Below are 8,120 nucleotides of genomic sequence, written 5' to 3' on the forward strand. Positions count from 1 at the left end.
AGACCGATTCAGCAGACAACTCTTGGGAACCTAGTATGTGCTGTGGGGGATGCCGTGACGACTAAGACCTCCTTGTCATGTCTTAGGTGACCTAGTGGAGGACAGAGAGATTTAAATAGCTGACTCCAATGCATGGAGAAGTGAGTTAAGTACTCACAGAGCTCTGCGGAAATGCTGGGGGAGCACAGAGGAAGAGGGATTAAGTCCAACTGGGAAGTCGGGGAAATCCCCTCAGAGGAGGCATCCTCTGGACACAACCTGCACCCTGATAGTTACATGTGGATTTCGACAAGCAGGGTTGACTGAGCTAGAGAATGCAAGGCTAAGGAACAGCCTGGGCAATGGCATGGAGTCTAGAGGTACCTGGTATGTTTGGGAAACAGTGAGTGTTCTTTCTAGGGAGGCAGGAGAAAAAAGTAGAGTGTGATAGGATGCCATAGTGGTGAATGCAATGTAAAGGGTCCATTGGGACCAGAGGGTAAAAACTTTAAACAAAGAAGTGTTGATCAAATGTATTTTTTGTATAATCAGATCTGTGTTTTGAGAAGATTCTAAGTGGAGAAGGATTGTAGGCAAGTGAAGCCCATCAAAACTTATTATAAATTCCTAGGTGAAAGAAGATGAGAGCCAAAAAAAAGACAATGGGCTTGAGAGGAAAGGACAAGATACAGAGATTTGGGGAGACTGAATTAGCATGACGTGATCCTCTGTGAAGGATAGGGTGAGCTCAGAATGGAGGGCTTGCGGATGGGAAGGAGTTGAGAATGATTCTACAATCCCATTTGAGAACTAGTTTTTAAGGCTGAGGGACCTAAGAGGAAGAGCAGACTTTGACCTGTAAATGAAAACTTACTGTGTGTTTGGCTGAGCTCTGCAGATAGGCCAGGGCAGAAGATGAAGAGGAGATGGAAATACAGCATTGGATCTTAGCAGAGAGGTAGGAGTTGGAAGCTCTCCACCTGAAGAAAACAGATGAGGGGAGTAAATGGAATCACCCAAGGACAGCAAGAGAAGAGGGGCCGAGGGCAGGACTTTGAGAAGTGACTACATTTACACGAGGAGCAGAGAAAGAGGAGCCGACCAAAGATACTGAGAAAAATCATCGGAGAGAAAGAGAGTAGGAGGACCAGAGGAATGAAGTGTCACAGGAGCCGGGAAAGATGAGCTTTTGAGAAGAGTCAAATACTGCAGAGAAGTTAATGTGGGTGAGAACTGAGATGAAAATGGCAAAATGAATTTTAGTCATAGGTGACCACTGGGAATGTGGCTTAGTGCAGTGGGCCTCAGACTTTAAGGAGCATGAGAATCCTCTAGCACACTTATTAAAATACAGATTTCTAGCTCCCACTCCCAGAGTTTCCAGTACAACAGGTCTAGGGTGGGGTCTAGGAATTTGCATTTATTTTTTCCTATTTTTTCCCCAAAAAGATGGGGTCTCACTATGTTGCCCAGGCTGGACATAAACTCCTAGCCCCTCAAGGGATCCTTGGGCCTCAACCTCTGAAGAAGGTGGGACTACAGGCATGAGGGCTCCAGGAATTTGGATTTCTAACAACTTTCCAAAGATGCTAATGTTGCTGGTCTGGGTACTACACTTGACAACTATTGGCTTAGAGTATTGCTTCTCAGATTTTCAAATTATGGCACACACAGAAAATAATTTTTGTATGGAACACCAGAGTAAATGGAACACAGGGCTCTGCCAGACTGCCCAAGGGCTGAGGGAAGAAATATCTCAGCACATGGCAGTGTACACTAAGCAGACAGGTTGGGGAGGTTTGGCTGAGAAGGATAAAAGGGGAAAAGGTCAAATACCAAAATATGAGTGGATCACTAGGCTGTCAAAGCAACAGAAATGGATTTTGCTTTCAAGAACAGGGACTCTCTTTCATCTTTGTACCTCCAGCACCAAGTAACTATCGAGCACATATGAGGACTCTATATTTGTTAGAATAAATTGAATTAAGAAGTTTGGCTGAGAAGGAAAAAAGGAGAAGTTGTTGCCTGCAGAAAATACAGAACCAACTGAACCAATACAGAAAATACAGAAATAAAGAAGAAAGAAACCCAGGTTTAAGAAGGCAGAAACATTTCTTTACCCATCCCTGGCCAAGGAACTCCACCATTTCCTTAGTGAAGAGGGATTGGAAGGCATCTCAGACTACACGTATTTATGGTACATTTACACTGACTTGTGATAAACTGCATAGCCTTTAAACTGCATATGTCCCATTGTCTGGTAGAGGTAAGGCTTTAGAAACCTTCTGCCACTGTGCAAATCTCTTTATTCATTCACTTGCCAGTATTTAGTTAGAGTGTTTATTCTTAGGATAAGAAGATCTGAATATTCAGAGGAAGAGATTAAAGAGATTAAATGTATAAGAAATTTATACCACCTAACACCTTGTCTTGATTTTTATCTTTTATTGAAATGAATTCTCCCAATAAATTGTAAGCTCTCTGAGAGCAGAGGCTATAACTAATTCATCTTTTTTAGCCAGTGCCTGTGCAGTACCTATTACTTAGTAGATAGTACACACACACACTTTCTCTCTTTCTCTCTCTCATCTTCGTTTTTAAGAAAGAAGGAACAAATGAAAGGGAGAAGAAAGATGAGGAGGAAGAAAGAGAGAGAAAAGAAGAAAAAGAGGCAAAGTGTTACATGTAATGGTCCCAGAAAATGTCCACACCCTAATCCTTGGAACCTGTGACTATGTTGTCTTACTTGGCAAAGGGACTTTGCAGATATGGTTAAGGTTAAAGACTTTGAGATGAAAATATTATCCTGGGTTATCTAGGCAGACTCAATCAAATCATATGAGTCCTTAAACATGGAAGAGGAAGACAGAAGAGTGAGTCAGAGATAAAGCCAAAGAAGGAGAGATTCAAAGTAGGAGAGGGATTCAACCCATGTTTGCTAGCTTTGAAATGGAGGAAGAAGGCCAGCAGCCCAGGAATACAGTTGCCACTAGAAGCTAGAGACCACCCCAGCTGGAGTTCATCAAGGACACAGGATATCAGTTCTGTAATCACAAAGGATTGAATGCAGGGAAACAGAACCTCCCCTCTAGCCTCCAGAAGGGAATGCAGACCCAGTAACACTGATTTTAGCGCAATGAGCCCCCTATGTGAATTTCAACCTACAGAACTGTAAGATAATAAATCTGTGCTGTTTAAGTCACTGTGTCCGTGGTAATTTGTTGTGTAGTAACCGAAAATTAACACAGAGGGGCTGTTCTTGGTTGTAGTAAAGACATGTCTTGCATTTCAACAGAAGCCAAAAGCAAAAAACAATATAGAGATATAGAAGACTGTTGAAAAACCAAAATCAGAAATTAGATGGCCTTTGCCTTTTAGTGAAATGTGAGATCTAAATCTCTCCCTAACAGCATCTCTCTCTCTCTCTCCCCCTCCGTCACTCTCTCTCCTGTGCGTGCGTGCGCGAGCATGCACACACACACACACACACAGACACACACACACACACACACACCCTATAAGTGAATATCTGAGCTCAATCTTAAATAATTCATCAGGATCCCTTTCCTTCCCTGGCATATCTTACTTCCAGCAAAAATAGCTTTATCCCTCTGATTGATTAGCTACTGTTGAGGAAGTCTTTCTTTGCTCTTCCATACAGTATGATCTGTCACAGGGAACACAACAAATGCCTAAGGTATAGGAGGAGAAAAGTAGAGACGGGCCACCTCCCCTGGCAAGAGAAGAGAGCCTCTGGAGATGAGAATGCAGAGCCCACTAACAGAAGGAAAGAAAGTAAACAGACAGCAGAAATACAATCAAAATCACCCAGTCCTTGGATAAGAAGGAGTCAGAAGATTCCAGGTAGACAGAAAATAGGATGGATGGATGGATGGATGGATGGATGGATGGATGGATGGATGGATATGTATATGGATATAGATACAGTTAATAGTCAAAGGAACAAAGAAAGCTGCTGGACTCCACCATATGGAACAATTTATATAGAGAGCCATGAAAGTTCAACTCTCCCTAGACTTGGGCGCAGATGGGCACAGGCCAGCCTGTGAGCACATGCACATACACACTGACACTCATCACTCACAGAGTTTAAACCTTGTGATATCTCAAGGTCACTTCTAGGGAATAGAATTTAAAATATCTATCTGGAGATCCTGTGCTTGGCCTGATCATCCTGTCTGAATAATCCTTGAACTCCGTTCATTTTTCTTATTCCATTTCCATAGGCAGAAAGTGGGCTCTAGGGTCAGAGAGGTACTCTGAGGACAAATCCCAGCTCAGCCACTTACCAGTTCTGTGACCTTGAGTAAGTCACTTAACTTCTCTATGCCACAGGGTCTTTTCCTAGAAGAGGGATACTCATCGTACCTGTCTCATAGGGTTGTAAAGAGAATTAGTAAGTTTATGTGTGAAAAGCCTTAACAACTAATGGATAGCCCCTCTGCTCCTTCATAATTCATGCCCCCCTGACATCTCATAATATCCTGTACTTCTCTGGTACAACAATAGCACACTACTTTTTAATTACTCGTTTTCTTGTCTGTGTCACCTGGCTAAACCATAAGCTCTATGAAGGCAGGGACAGAATCTGTCTTGTTTCACTCTGCTATACTCACCTTATCCCAGGTACTCAAATATCAATGATGGAGTTGTACCTCTCACCCTAGGTTATTAAATTATTAGCACATAGACATGGATGTTTAAAATATTTATCAGTACTCAGCTCTGTCCCTTTGGGCGAGTCATTTAAATTCTTTAGGTCCCCATTTTCTTTTCTTTTAAATGACAGGGCTACACTAGGTCATCTGTAAATTAATTTCCAACTCTACAATTCTATAATTCTGTACTTCATTTATACTTCTTGTCTCATCTGAAATAAATTGCTAAGCAGTTTGAACAAAAAAACACCTCATGATTTGATAAAACCATTACTAGGGTATTATCAACAGCTGTGGCAGATTGTTGAAGTGATGGCCCTTCATTTGTTCACAGCTCTCTCTATCCATGACCTCTCTATCCATTCCATGGTACTCTCTCCCACCCTGATTCTAGGTTTATCTACGTAACTTGCTTTGGCCTACAGGACAATAGCAAACAGGATGCAAGTAGACTTGAAAAGCACTTACGAATGGGGACTTGCTTTCTCTTGCCACTCGTGGAATACTATAGTTTCCTCATGAGGAACCCTGCACTAACTTACTGCATGAATGAAAACATTTGATCCAGTCCCCTCTTTTGTACCAACCCACAGCCAGTCTGCTGCCAGACATATGAATGAGGTCATATTAGATTAATCTAGCCACCAGCCAATCCACCAGCTGACTGTTGATATAAGAGTGAGCCCAGCCAAGATTAGCTAAACCAGCTCCAAACTAGAAGAATTGCCCAACTGACTCACAGAATTATGACCTAATAAATGGTTGTTGTTTTAAACCACTAAGTTTTAGGATGTTTTGTTACACTGCAAAAGCTCACTGATACATCATGGAGTAGCCCAAATTTTAGCTCTCTTCCTTGAACACCAACTATTTTTAATTTACCCCTCCCAACTTCATTTCTAGCATCAAAAAGCAAAACCGGCAAAGGCAACTAAATGAAATCTGGACTCTATTAGAAAGTTTACTTCTGAGAATCTGAATCCAGCAGCATGTCAAAAAAGCTAATCCACCATGATTAAATAGGCTTTATTCTTGGGATGCAAGTTTGGTGTAACATATGCGAGTCAATAAATATGATCCATCACATAACGAGGACTAAAAACAAAAACCACATGATCATCTCAACAGATGCAGAAAAGGCTTTCAATAAAATTCAACATCCCTTCATATTAAAAAAAAAAAAAAAAAAAAAAAAAAAAAACCTCAACAAACCAGGCATCATAAGCACATACCTCAAAATAATAAGAGCTATCTATATCAAACCCACAGCCAACATCATACTGGATGGGCAAAAGTTGGAAGCATTCCCCTTGAAAGCTGGAACAAGACAATGATGCCCACTCTCACCACTCCTATCCAACATAGTACTGGAAGTCCTAGCCAGAGCAATCAGGGCAAGAGAAAGAAATAAAAGGCATCCAAATAGGAATAGAGGATATCTCTCTTCACAGACAATAGAATACTATAGCTAGAAAATTCCAGTCTCTGCCCAAAGGCTCCTAAATCAATAAACAACTTCAGCAAAGTTTCAGGATACAAAACCAATATATGAAAATTAGTAGTTAGCATTTCTTTTTTTTTCTTTTACTTTTTTGTTTGTTTGTTGGTTTGTTTTTTTGAGATGGAATCTTACTCTGTCGCCCAGGCTGGAGTGCAGTGGCACAATCTCAACTCACTGCAACCTCCGTCTCCTGGGTTCAAGCGATTCTCCTGCCTCAGCCTCCTGAGTAGCTGGGATTACAGGCACATGCCACCATGCCAGCTAATTTTTGTATTTTTAGAAGAGATGGGCTTTCATCATGTTGGTCAGGCTGGTCTAGAATCCCTGACCTCATGCCCACCTCAGCCTCCCAAAGTGCTGGGATTACAGGCATGAGTCATCACACCCAGCAATTAGTAGCATTTCCATACACCAATAATGTCCAAGCTGAGAACCAAATCAACAATGCAATCCCATTTACAATAGCCCCAAAAAGAATAAAATATCTAGGAATATAACTAACCAGGGAGGTGAAAGATTTCTACAATAGGAATTACAAAACACTGCTGAAAGAAATCATAGATGACACAAACAAATGGAAAAACATTCCATGCTCACGGATAGGAAGAATCAATATTGTTCAAATAGCCATACTGCTGAAAGCTATTTACAGATTCAGCGCTATACCTGTCAAACTACCAATTATATTTTTCACAGAACTAAAAAACATTCTAAAATTTATTTGGAACCAAAAGAAAACCAAATAGTCAAAACAATTTGACTGGAAAAAAAAAAAAAAAAAGCTGGAGGTATCACACTACCCAACTTCAAACTATACAAGGCCACAGTAAATAAAACAGCATGGTCCTGGTACAAAAATAGGCACATAGACCAACAGAACAGATTAGAGAACCCAGAAATAAAGCTGCACACCCACAACCTTCTGATCTTTGACAAAGCCCACAAAAACAAGCAATGGGAAAAGGATTCCCTATTCAGTAAATTCTGCTGGAATAATTGACTAGCTATATACAGAAGATTGAAACCAGACCCCTTCCTTACACCGTATACACAAATCAACCAACATGGATTAAAGACTTACATATAAAACCTAAAACTATAAACACCCTTGAAGAAAATCTAGGAAATATCATTCTTGGCATTGGCCAAGGCAAATACTTTATGGGGAAGACTCCAAAAGCAATTACAACAAAAACAAAAATAGATAAGTGGGGCCTAATTAAAGAGCTTCTACACAGCAAAAGCAACTATCAACAGGATAAACAGACAACCTAAAGAAGGGGAGAAAATATTTGCAAACTATGCATCCAACAAAGGTTTAATATCCAGAACCTATAAGGAACATAAACAAATTTACAAGAAAAAACAATCCTATTAAAAAATGGGCAAAGGACATAAACAGACACTTTTCAAAAGAAGACATATACATGGCTGACAAGCATACGAGAAAATGCTCAACATCACTAATCATTAGAGAAATACAAGCCAAAACCACAATGAGATACCATCTCCAGTCGGCTATTACTAAGAAATCAAAAAAAAAAAAAAAAAAATAGATGTTAGCAACATTGTGGAGAAAAGGGAACACTTACACACAATTGGTGGGAATGTAAATTAGTTCAGCCACTGTGGAAAGCCATCTGGAGATTTCTCAAAGAACTTAAGACAGAATTACCATTTGACCCGGCATTTTCATTGTTTGGTATATACTCAAATGAATATAAATCATTCTACCATAAAGATACATGCACATGTGTGTTTATTGCAGCACTATTCACAATAGCAAAGACATGGAATTAACCTAGGCATCCATCAATTGGTGGACTGGATAAAGAAAATGTGGTACATATACACCATGGAATATCACACAGCTATTAAAAAATGAGATCATGGCCTCTGCAGCAACATGGGTGGTGCTGGAGGTCATTATCCTAAGCAAATTAATGCAGGAACAAAAAAAG

The sequence above is a fragment of the Macaca fascicularis genome, chromosome 1 (assembly GCF_037993035.2).
Source record: "Macaca fascicularis isolate 582-1 chromosome 1, T2T-MFA8v1.1".
NCBI classification, from domain to species: domain Eukaryota; kingdom Metazoa; phylum Chordata; class Mammalia; order Primates; family Cercopithecidae; genus Macaca; species Macaca fascicularis.